Source organism: Bombina bombina, chromosome 3 (assembly GCF_027579735.1).
Source record: "Bombina bombina isolate aBomBom1 chromosome 3, aBomBom1.pri, whole genome shotgun sequence".
Lineage (NCBI taxonomy): Eukaryota > Metazoa > Chordata > Amphibia > Anura > Bombinatoridae > Bombina > Bombina bombina.
The window spans coordinates 111,299,876-111,313,305 of NC_069501.1; the positions used below are offsets into that span (position 1 = coordinate 111,299,876).

A 13,430-nucleotide genomic window follows, 5' to 3' on the forward strand; every position below is an offset into this window, starting at 1 on the left:
TTTAATGCCACTGTTAATGCGGCATTGGGATTTTGTCCTTCGGTTGTTAGAGAACTGCAATTTTCTGGAAGCCTATGGAATGAGGGATATTGGTAAACAATATTAATATCAAAAGATAGAATGTATTGTTTTATAACAGAATATATGTAAATATTCTAATGGAAAATGTTAATTGAAGAAATGTTGAAGACAATATAGTTCACCTTCCATTGTAAGTTTTCAACCTAAAATATATTTTTATTAATATACTGTTAGGGTGACCAGAGGTCCCTATTTTTTTTATATATATATATATTTTTTTTGAGGAACAGTCCTAAATTTGGACAGTGTGCCTTTTTTTTTTCCTCTTCATTTCTATTAGTGAGAGTCCTGAATTTGGTCAGTCTGTTCCTTAGCTCTGCTGTCCTGTCCTGGATTGACCTGAATTGTCCTGAATTTGCTCCAATGGGTTTCCTATCCCTTGTCCTAGTGTGTAAATGGAAAGAACCAACTTCACTTTCCACAAATTCAGCTGCCTGCATCCTACATGTTACATATAATTATAAGTTATGTAGAGCTGGAACTATGGCAATCTGAGTGCAAAGCTATAAACACGAGTAAAATAGGTAAACTAAGTATGAGTTTATCCCTTCATGCTCAGGGCAAGTGTGTAAAGGCTTGAGAAACAAAATAATGTGAACATGTGATTTAAAGGCCATGATCGGATCATGGGGGATTGCCTGCAATGCTAGGCACTCCCCCCCCCCCAGTCCAATTATCCTTTTCCAAAAAGCAGGAGGCTACAGGACACAGATTAGCATAGGACTTCCATGCTGTCCTAAGGACGCTAAAGCCCAGCGCTGTAAGGACAACAGGAACGAACGTCCTAAGGGCGTTAAAGTGATGATAAATCCTAGCATTTTACTAGGATTTACCAGTGCTATAAATAAAGCGGACGTTTAGTCACAAAGTATAAAAGAAACTTCATGCTGACCACTTCCGGCCCCCAATGGCAAAATGCTATTTTCTCAATGAGGCGGTGTTTCCATCTCTTAGTCGATAGAATGCTAGCCATCCAGCATAATGCCAAAGGGCAAGCACAGATATTGGTTAAGTGGTGGAAACATCACCTCATTGAAAAAAATGTGTTTTGCCGTGGGTGGCTGGAGGTACTCGGCTCAGCATAAACTGCAGGCAAATAAAAGAACTTGCCGCGTGAAGTTTTTTATTCTTCATGTCTGAAAATCCCCTTTATTTATAGCACTGGTAAATCATAGCGTTTCAAAAACCCTAAGATTTACCATCACTTTAGCATTTCAGTATGCTTACAGCATGTAGCTGCCATACAGAGGCAGGCGAAATAGGCTTGGTGCTAGAACACTTACGGTTTTATTTTAGCAATCGTTTTTATTATTGGCTTTCATTGTTTTTGTAACACCCCCTCAACATTTAGGAGGTGTTTTCCGAATCTTGGTCTGAAGTTTTTTGAAATGGGGTCTGAAAATCTGATCACCTTATAATATACTATTACAAATTCCGTCACATATCATGTAGGGGGTCACATTTCTTCAATTTATTTTTAATTTTTTTTTTTTTACTATTACCTTTGGTAGTCACACATGTTGATGCTTTATCTGTATCTCTATTAATTTACACAGGGTCCAAAGCCATACAAACAATGTTTTGTGCTGTCTGCTATAGGGTCTTGGTCAAGGCTGGATTCATATTGTCTTACTTTGTATTCAAGTGAGATGTGTAGTCCTGAATTCAGTGCTTTTGAAGGTTTATGGTTGTGTGCTGTCTTCCAACTGATTGATATTATCTGTATCTCTATCAGCCACATATTTATTTAATATCTCATTGACCTTAAGCTCTTTTATAGTTTTACAACAGAGTTTAGGTCAGAGTAGACCCATATGGCCTGGCAGCCCTTCTTTATAAGACCCATACCTGCATGAGATAAGGTCCCTGGCCCTGCAGATCCTATTTCATCCATATACTAGCAGACCCTCTAATCCTGTTGTCTCTTTATTAGCGACACACCCTCATCAGACCACAACTCCCCTGGCCCCTAAATACCCTGTTCTGTGCAGCTGCAGTCTACTGTAGCTGGCACAAAGTGTGCCGCTGGTCCTGGCTGCCACTCTGCCTAGTACACAGGCAAAATGTGACACGCAAAGTTCTAATGTATTGTGAATAGAGAAGCGGCACCAAAAGCCTTGTTACACCTGGAGTAATAAGCTATATGTTTGCTGACAGATAGATAAATAAAACATATATCATTGTTTTGTATACCCAGTGACAATTATTTTGAGATATACTCAAATATAGCACCTTACCTTTAATTGTATTTGAACTTTAGTGAAAACTATTTTTGACAGTACTTTTTAATTAGTCTTTTGTAAAGTAAAAATTAAACGTAACATCCTTCTAAATAAAATAGATATAAATAACAGTGTTGTCTAGTGCAGTGGTCAATGCACCACTGGTGGTCCACAAGAAGATGTTGGTGGTCCTTGATACCATCAAGCTGGAATTAATCTCCTCTGATGGTGTCACCCCTATCGTGCTGCAACTCCCTACAGTGGCTGGCTGGACATCAGTGAAAACCAACGGAGTTCAATTACAATCTCCCTACGCATGTTGCGTAGTACTGCGCAACTTGCATAGCTAGATTTTATTTTTAACTCCTCCTGCCTGGCGCGTTGCTCAGAGGAAGATGATTCAATTCTAAAGCCAGCAGAGGTTGGTATAGTCTTGGCTTGAAAAAGTGGAATTAAAGTATATAAAAAAAGAAAATGTCTGTCCTGGCTTATGTTTACCATTGACAAAGCCCATGTGATGGCTGAAACGTTTGGTTATTTACACATTAAACAGATTATAAATTCCTGCTGTGTGAAGTTTTTGCTGGATACGGAACCCATCCGTTTAGATCCTTCACCACTTGCTACTATATATATATATATATATATATATATATATATATATATATATATATATATATATACACACACATATATAGGTTTGTAACTTTAAAAAAAAAAAATCATGTTAGTGGTCCACGGGATTCAAAATTGTGAGTTTAGTGGTCCCTGAGGTCTGAAAGGTTGGCGACCCCTGGTCTAGTGTGTATATATTTATAATAGGTGTTTGTCTCTTACTATCGTGTCTATGTCCAGTAAATGATGTGACCTCATTTGTGTACTTAGGGTTCCTATATAAGGAATTTAAGATATATAGATTTTAAACACTTTTACCCATTTAATCTACAGAGAAAAAAAATATTATTTTAAAGGGCTATGAAACCCAAATTTTTCTTTCATGATTCAGATAGAGCATGTAATTACTCTTATCTGGGTAGTGCTTGATACATTTAGCCAACAATCAGCAAGCACTACCCAGGTGCTGAACCAAAACTGGACTGTCTCCTAAGCTTACATTCCTGCTTTTCAAATAAAGATACCAAGAGAACGAACACAAATTGATAATAGGAGTAAATTAGAAAGTCGCTTAAAGTTGCTGCTCTATCTGAATCATGAAAGAAAAAAAAAATGGGTTTCATATCCCTTTTAAGATAATAATTATGTGTCCTTGTTTACAAATCTCCATGCAAATATGTTTGAACACATTTTTATTTTACTCGGTGATGAGCACAAGTGAATCATTTTAAGTATAATTTCCCTTTAAAGGGACAAAGTACTGTAAAATTTGTTTCCCCTCAATGTATGGGGAATTGCTTCTATAAGTTTTTTTTTTTTGTATATAAAATAGTTGTTTTTTTGTCTAACAAACCACAATCAATAAAAATGGACTGAGCTTGCCGGGAGAACAAATCTAGTTATCTTTTACTCTATATAAACACAAATGCTTCATTATCTTATCTCTGTCTGAAATAACAATTTAAACTTACCATTTAATACCCATCTCTCTAACTCAAACTAAGAGTTTGATATCTTCTGTTGGATTTTGTTTACATAGCTTTTCAGTACCTATTACTGCAGTACTGATATTTATACCTGGTGGTTTTAAAAGACAGCTATTTTCAAATAACAACATAGTTATTTGTAAGCAAATGAATACACTCCAACAGGTAAAAAGTTCACTGGGAACAAATTTTACAGTACAATGTCCGTTTAAAGGGACATTGTACACTAGATTTTTCTCTGCATAAATGTTTTGTAGATGATCCATTTATATAGCCCATCTGGGAGTGTTTTTATAAAAATGTATAGTTTTTCTTATTTTTTAACCTTTTAGCGCCATTATGATCTATTTCGTCCTAACCGCGCTGGGCTTTAGCTTCATTAGAACAAAATATAACATCCTAACTGTTTGGCTGTCCTGAAGCTAACGGCGCTTTCAGGATGCGATCGTGGTTTTGGAGGGCGTGCCTCCCTGACCCCATCCCATCATTGAAGTCTCGCGATCGCGTGATTTCAGTTTGTTTACATGGGAACGTTGTTCCGATGTAGACAACTTAACTCTGTCATCAAAGGGTTAAAAACATTGTGCTGATTTTCAGACTCATAACCAAGCCCCACGGGGGGGGGGTTACTGTTTTTTTGTTTTCCCAGGCTTTTTCATTGGGTGTTCCATACTACCTCGTTAACAGTGCAAAACTGGGAGCTTCTAAGTAAGTTTTTAAAAGGTTTTATATTGGATTTTTGGATCAGTATCTGTGCATATTCTTCTTTATAGTAGTGTCTGTTACATGCAGTTATATGGAAATTGGTGTATACTGTCCCTTTCATTCTGAAGGGAGCATTGCAATGCTAATCTCCAAGAAAGCAAACAGTTAATGGTTTAACCAGTACACTCCTCTTCCGTATGCACCTCCCCCAGCTTTTGCTTTCACTGTTCTGCACCACAACAAGGAAGAATTTCTCATTCATTCTGCTGCGGAGGGAGGCACAGTCAGTAAGGTAGGAAAACAAATGTCATGGAGTTTCCTGTTTGCTCTCACAATCTAGCTGAGACAGCAGTTTTACAGTAGTCGCATCCTCTGTTCTGTTTTCATTTTACACCCACAGGGCCAGATCTGTGAGAATCATTGCAGTAGAATGAAGCAAAATATGTGTTAACGGGGAAATCCTATTACTCTGAGAGATATGTCAGGGATGCCTAAGGAAAGCTATTTCACATGTAGTGATTGATACCTTCACGGACCACTATTACATTCCATGTCAATATCATGTGAAGCTGCTATGTTTTTTTAAGATGGTGATTCATAGTACTGAAGTATTTAAGAATTCTGTGGAAGGTGATGCACAGTTAGTTACGCTGTCTCCTGGGTAACTGTTACAGTATATTGAGGAGGGACTGTGTGATTCTTACTAGTAGAGATACCTTAAAGGGACACTAAACCCACGTTTTTTCTTTCATGATTCGGATAGAGCATGCAATTTTAAGCAGCTTTCTAATTTAATCCTATTGTCAATTTTTTTTCGTTCTTTGCTGTCTTTATTTAAAAAGCAGGAGCCGGCCCATTTTTGTTTGAGAACCTGGGTTATGCTTGCTTATTGGTTGGTAAATGTAAGCCTCCAATAAGCAAGTGCTATCCATGGCGCTAAACCTAAAATGGGCTGGCTGCTAAGATTTACATTCCTGCTTTTAAAATAAATATAGCAAGAGAACGAAAAAAAATTGATAGTAGGAGTAAATTAAAAAGTTGCTTAAAATTTTATGCTCTATCTGAATCTTGAAAGAAAAAAAATTGAGTTTAGTGTCCCTTTAAAGGGCCATTATAGTAAAAAACAAAACAAAAAAAACAGTACAAATACCTCTCAGGACTCGCAGAGCATTGCTGGTCCTGAGTGGAATAAGTTGCTGATCCAATCAGCAACACTAGTTCCACATTGGGGTCGTGAGTCTGTGAGTCCGGCACTTCTACTGTGTGTTTAATTCCTTTGCAGCGGTTAAACACACTGAAGTTCAGGGTCGATAGCCTTAAAATGACATGCTCTAACGGATTAGAGCATGCCATTTTTTATTATAATGGCCCTTTATTGTTTACAGCTTAAAGGGACAATAGTCGAATAACAAAATGCATTTGACCGTTTCATGTTTGCGTTGGATTAACATTGTTAATGTCCCCACAGCAGAGATGTTGTCAAGTTTGCCCTGAGAAATGCATTGCAGTTCCTGAGCAGACTTCAATGCATTATGTCCCTGTAAAGGGAAGGTGTACTCAAAACAAATTGGTAACGTGCATGAGAAAGACTATATTTTCTTATGAATAAAGGTTAAAGTGAAGGTAAATCCGAGTGTTAAAAAAAAAAAAACGCTAGGGTTTACCATCACTGGAATTTCATTGATCACTTATTATAAAAAAAAAAAAAAAAAAAAGGTGCCAAACTCACCCTGACTGTGCCGCGGCAGCTCACTAAAGTCAGAGCCTCTGACCGCCCACAACACAGAGTTTATTTACCAATGAGGTGACGTTTCCACTTCTAAATCAATAGCTGTGCTAGCATACAGAACACTGTCAGATGACTAGCACAACTATTGGTTTAAAGGTAAAAAAATTTGCCTAATTGAGAGAAGAGAGCTGTGCTGTGGGCGGTCGTAGGCTCTTACTTTAGCGAGCTGACGCCACACAGACAGACTGAGTTTAGCACCCTTTTTTTAAGTGATCAATGAAATTCCAGTTTATTTTCAGTGATAGTAAATCCTAGCATTTTTTAAACAATTGGATTTACCATCATTAATGGGATATTGTTAGGTGTCCCCTTCAGGGGGTAAGTGTCAGTGCAGGCCAAAGCCTGGGGCCTAGTGTACCACCTGAGGCATATGTAGATTATCTGATAAGGGCCCCTTAGAATGACTCAGACCACGCAGCATTATGATCGAAAGTCAATTTTGTTTATTGCACAGTGCAAGCCTTTCTTATAGTGACATACAGGGTTAAGGGGATGACACGTTAGGACCGCGTCATCTTACACAATTATACAGAGCAAAGTACAAGGAAAAACTGGAACATGAGTTTCTCATAACAATACTTACAGAGTCATAACAAACTACCATCTGCGGAGACAACAAGGTTTCTGAACCATCTTGTTTACATTATCTTATTCTATCTTATTTCTGGGCGTCGGGCCAGGGTACATTGGCAAGGCCGAACAGCTAAGGAAACTATCATAATATGCATATAGTTCTCACTGAATAATACCCCAGTATAATAAAGTCTATTCATTACAAAATGGCTGCGAGGAACAAGATGGCTGCCATCAGGTTCATATTACCCCTAACATACCATCCTTTTATTCTAACAGAATAACATAAAAATAGACAGGCATAGAAAATTAGTAAAGCCTTGTATTATGGTAACAGAACTCTATAAGAATACTAAAGAGAAAAATATTCCTATGTCGTGATATACTTTTATAGGATAATTGTCACTGCATATAGGTACAGTCCCTCCAATACCTTCCATCTATCTTCTAGCCTTCCCAAAACTACCGGTCTACCGGCACAGAGACCCAATCAGCCCCCCATCTACCCCCAAACAACGCTGCATCGTCTATCTCTCCACCTGCATTGCTAGCACCCCCCAATATGTCCAACAGTTCCTTTTCCACAGTAAAGCATGACATAGCAACAGCACAACGGTCTCTAGGTGGCCTCTGAACACTTTAAGAACAGTCTTTGTCCATTTGAGAGCGCTGCACCTCGACACTTTGCTATAATACAGTTCTCCAACAGTTCATTTGCAGTAGGGGTGCTTATCCACGGTTCTTCCGCAGGGAGATACTGGAAATCTGATGGTTGGTTCATGGGGTAGACAAGGCAACCAGTGGATACCCATGGCAAGCAGACACTCGAGTCACAGGGAGTCTAGGAAGCAAACAGAAACAGTACAGGATGAGTACACACCGCAATACAATCACAATTATGTCCAAATAAAATGTCACTTTCATCCTATGTCATTTAAAATCAAACAAAACATTGTTGATATATAATACAAGCTAAATACATTGACATTTCTCAGAGAATAATTTACAACTTCTCTATACACTTTTAAATGATACTTCATGAATACTACGCAAGTGAAAACCTGTCAGACTTCATCAAGGGCCTGAATGGTTATGCTAAAACTTATGCTAAGGCCAGCCCTGTAGTAAGAATGGAAAAAAGAAAACAGTCAATGAAAATAAATGGATTTCTTTACACTGTCACTTTGAACTTCTAAAAAAAAATAAAAGAACCTTGTGTTGCTTTATTCTGGATGGCTGCTATCTATAATGTTTATAATTCTCCAACCATGATCCTAATATTCAACAATCTCATCTGATATAAACACTACTAGTTTATTAATTATTTTATGCAACCTCCATTGCCTCACACTCCTGTATGAGGAAAGCATACAAACAGAACATAATTTAAAACTACAAGTTCTTTTAAAGGTAAACACAACTTTTATGGTAAGAATTACTCTCTTTGACAAACATCAGGAATGACCAAATTCACTTTGCAGATACCATACTAATTAATAAAAGGGAAAAATACATTTGCTTTCATAACCTATAATTATGCTATTCCCTGAACAAACATTTCTCTGTATATTTACTATAAACTTCTAGCTTAGACGTGTTCTCCTTATGTTCTAAAGGGTGAAGGGTCTAAGATATTATGATATATTGCAGCATCTTCCTTAAACATATCTTTTATACTCAGTGGGCCATTCAATAGGGTACAATACTGCGAAGTTCAGTTACCTTTATCTAAAGGGTTACTTTGTTAAGCACATAAACTACCATGTGCACTAATACCAATGAAGCATATGATGTCTTATACCCAGTATGATCAATAAAAATAATACAAATACAAGAGAATATAAAACAAGCAATATAAGGAATTGAGTTAAAACAATACTCCCCTAATTTAATTGGTTGACCCTGTAACAGTATAACAGGACCTCCATATCGAGCAGTAAGGCACAGTCCAGAGAAGGATAGTCTTTATGTCCTGAAGACACACGTCAGAGGAAACAGTCATGGATTACCCAGAGTCCAGTTCTGGGGCTGGTACCAGCATGCAAAGCAAAGAATGGATCCAAAGATAGTTCAGTAACTTTTTTACTGCAGTATGGTGGTTAAAACAAGCTTGACAAAAGGTCTCTCATCTTCATCTTTTCTTTCTTTAAAGGTTTACTTGCTTTCAATCTTTAATCTTTTGAAGAGTGCACTTATGGAATTTTGCCTGTACAGATTTTACCTAAATATGAAAACTCAAAAATAATTCAGTTAGTGTCTTTTAATCTCTGAAGACAGCTTCATGATCTCATCCTGCAAATACAAATATAGTGTTAAGAACCAAATAGAAAAATAAAACATTTTAGGCATCTGAAATATGAGAGCAAAATAAAACACAGAAAGACAATAAAAAGATCTAATCCACCAGGGAGGGGAAAAGAAAGAGTGGGGTGTGGGTGTACAGGCTACGACCGGGGTGGCCAGCAAGGTAGATGCTTTTCCGTGGCCAGATTCCCAATGAAGGAAAGTTCTAGACAATCCTAGGGACGTAGTGCATCCTGCATAGGGGTAAGACAAGGAAATTTTAGGGCACAGCTGGTGGTTAGACAATAACATTGTACGAGGAGATTCAAAACGTTTTAGGTTCACCTCCTAAAAGCAATCACCCCCATTACATAAAGATATTCATCAATACTCATCAATACTTCCCCCATGTTCGCGTGAAACATCTCATGTGACACGCAAACATAAGATAACAAGAAACTAAACGGCAAATCATGCACTCCACTCATGCAGAGACAATTCTCAATAGCAAGCAAAATGAAATACACTTCACAATTCAATATGCTGTCCATACAGCACGCTTCCACACGTAGTCACAAAAGAGAAAAAACATAACAAACAAAAAGTGAAAACCAATCGTTCTTGTCTTTCACAAAACATTAGCTGCTGACACAAATTTCAAACAACCACAATTAACTTAGAATGCAACACATATTCTGACATTCATTCTGACATTCACTGAAATGCAACATTCTCAGAACACTACAAACAATTAAAAACATCCACTATGTACAAAACATTGATATCACACAAAGAAAACAATCACAGCAGATGCCCAAGAAACTTCAGTTGCAGATTATACAAATAAAATTGCGCTTATTTGGGAACGATCAGATAACCACGGTAGCCACTGTTAAAGGGACATTGTAGGATAAATGAAAATTTCATTATTCAGATAGGACTTTTAATTTTAACCAACCTTCCTAGATTAAACCAAACATAGGTAGGCTCATATGCTAATTTTTAAGCCTTTGAGGGCTGCCTCTTATCACACGCTGTATAAATCTCATTACAACCCCAAGAGACAAAATACACGTAAGCCATATAAATAAAACTAAAACTGGGATCAGATAAATTAGCAAGTTATATAAATGCAGTAGAATCAGATAAAATGTGCATCATTTGTTTTAGGGGTGTTTATTTGTAGACACCTTATAGACCACGGCTTAACTGTTAAGCAGCAATCAAAGTCATTTACGTAGTGGGGGTTATTTTAATAATAAAGAGTTCTGTAATATCTTTGACATACAGTTTGACAGCCACAGAAATAAAATTATCATTTTTTTTTTTAAGCTATATTCTGTGAAAGAATATAATATAAATACTGGTTTCTTTGTAGTGAGCAATTTATATTTATCATTTTTTATAACGTAGAACACCAGTACTGCCTCTTTAAATGTAAAGTACAAATCGTTCTCTCTGCAACAAAGCCAAACAGAGAAACTTTTTTTTTTTTTTTTTAAAGAAAAGCAAAACATGCACAGTGTTATCATTCTTCTCAAGGATAGTGAGGCAATCTCAAAGTTTCATTTTTACTTAAAGGAGAAACACTGTTTACTGCTTAAAAATATAAAATTCACACTAAAACTTGATAAATGCTAATTAGTTTAACCACAACAAAATTATTGGATTTAATATTATGTATAATTTGATATTCACCATTCTGCAGTTGTCCAGCCAAATATAGCAACCGTATATAACACAAAAAATAAGCTTTCTGAAAAAGAATACTAATACAATTTCCCCTTTAAATTATTCCAAATGATCCTTATAATAAAAAATGCATACTGACGTTCATTAAATAGCCTAAACAAGCATAAGCAGCATAAGAACGCACTCACAGTGGGATGCAGGCTAGTTAAAGGGACATTTTAACCAAACTAAAAATAATCTTTAATTGAAACTGCTAACACAGTGAAATATACTAGTGTTAGGCTTACAGTAAACCTCATCGTCTTTTATGTAAATATTCCCTTAAATTCTCAGATGTTATATCAGTTTTCCTGTATCCCTTTAAATATTTTCACTCCTGTTTTTTTTCGTTTTTTTTTTCTTTTCTGTCCGCTAGTCTCCCGGATCCCTACACTAAAATTGTAGACAACTTATCACTTCAGTTTGCATTACAGAGAGAATTAAGTTATGCTGCAAAAAAAAAATATCTGCTATCGAAACGACAGATTTAAAATAAATATATACAAAGAAAGGTCTCTTAAAATATATTTAGCAAACTACTAATACAGTGTTATTGCACTGGTTCTTTAAATAATAAAATGACAATTTTCTATTGCTCCGTCTACGCACTGAGCTCTGATTTTACAGACAAATATAAGATAATGAGATATTCTTATTATCTAAAATGCAACCCATTGCAATCAACTGTGTTTTGAAAGCACAAGACCAGCTACTTCATATATATACAAATAAACTTGCAAATGCAATCTCTCCTATATGTTATACTATGCAGCTTGTATCACAAGTCATGGACAATACATTAATAGCAACACCTTGTCACAGTGGACTGTCCCTTTAAGGACTAACCATTCATCACGTAAATTACATATGTATATCCCAACCATAATTTAGGCTGCTTGTATCATTTACCACACAAATTTCACCTCTGTAATGTAGCATGACCTGCAGATTAATTTACTTGCAACAAAAACGGACGCACTTTTAAATAAACTTTCAATTACAGCTTATAACTATGTGTCATTGTGTGCACCCACGCCGTGCACAGACCTTACAAATACAACATACGTTAACCCATTAATCATACCAGAAACAGTTTCATATTTACCAGAGCGTGACAAAAAATCACACACACCATCGCACTTTCAAAGCCACTTTCAAAGCCGTTACTTCACTTGCAAAAACAATATCATATCTTTACCTGCCGAAAAACAAGTATCACTTAACACTAAAACTGCATATGAATACCACATACTTAAAACATGCTGGTGACTTTGAAATACAGTTACATAAAATAACATTACCAAATATCTTCTAAAAACGTCTGATTTCCCAGCAGAGAAACAGAAAGAAACATTATTACAACGATACAGACACACACAAGCTCATTTCATCTCGCATGCCAAAGATTCACTCCCTTTTTTCTTTCTCAGAAAAACATCTAATTTATAGCGTACGACATACATTTAAAATTTACCAGATTAACCTGTCACCAAGTCCAAAATGTATTTTTCTTTCCGATTCCACGCAAAATGGCCATTTTTTGCCTGGATTGGGATAATCCTTTTCAAATAATACATTCTGTTTTTTGGTTTAAAGCAAATCTGTTACATGCATACCACAGTGAGAACCGACAGACAAAATTTCCTAAATTTCCTTACTGCAAATACAAAAAGTCTCACAAACGGAGCTGCTGTAACAGTTTCTTCTCTCTTTTTTTTTTCTGATCTATGTACGCGCTCAATGGTGGCCCCCCTTCTTTGCCTGCTACATTTTTAGACACAGAGATTCCTCTATTTATCACACAGCAGTACTTACTGACAGTGTTTTAAAAAATATTTCTGTCTTTTGCAGAAACTATTAACTCTTTTTCTTTTACCTTATACATGTAATTTTCTCTGTGCATTCTTATCTATAAGCAGTTCCCCTACAATAATAGCCACATTAATAACATGCATAGCCACTTAATATTTTCTACGCACAGCATTAAAAAACACAAACAAATCAAAGCAAAGCAAGCATCAGATATCAACATGAGCTTCAGGTGGGTAGCAAAACTCTATTATGGGAATGAATATGGGAAACTTTAACAGACGTGAGACTCACTCACTCACTGCCACCTTGCCCGGGGGAGTTTTATCTTAAAAAAATCCTCCCGTCAACTGGCATTCATATATTTCTTGCACGCTTATCACAGACAGGACTCACAATACCTGTCGTATCTCAGCACAGGACTCTACACCTGTCTGGAGGGGTATCACAACTGCCGGCAGGACTATAACCTCCGCAAACCTGTGCTTCAACCACAGGAACCCCTTTAACCCTTTATCATATATTATCAACACCTATTACCAGACTAAATTTAGGTTCAAATTCACAGAAGGAAAGCATGGTAGAAGCACTCATACTTACTCCCTGCGAATCCCACTGTCCTGACGCCAAAACTGT

General features: G+C 36.6%; 1 protein-coding gene across 1 annotated transcript in view; it reads left to right on the forward strand.

Moving 5' to 3' along the window:
* The first annotated feature begins 4,817 nt into the window (after positions 1–4,817).
* Positions 4,818–13,430, forward strand: part of CRYZL1 (crystallin zeta like 1) — a 248,371-nt gene continuing 239,758 nt past the window's right edge. Inside the window, exon 1 of the mRNA XM_053705957.1 lies at positions 4,818–4,901. The gene's annotated coding sequence lies outside the window, so the exon portion shown is untranslated. The remainder of the gene's footprint in view (positions 4,902–13,430) is intronic.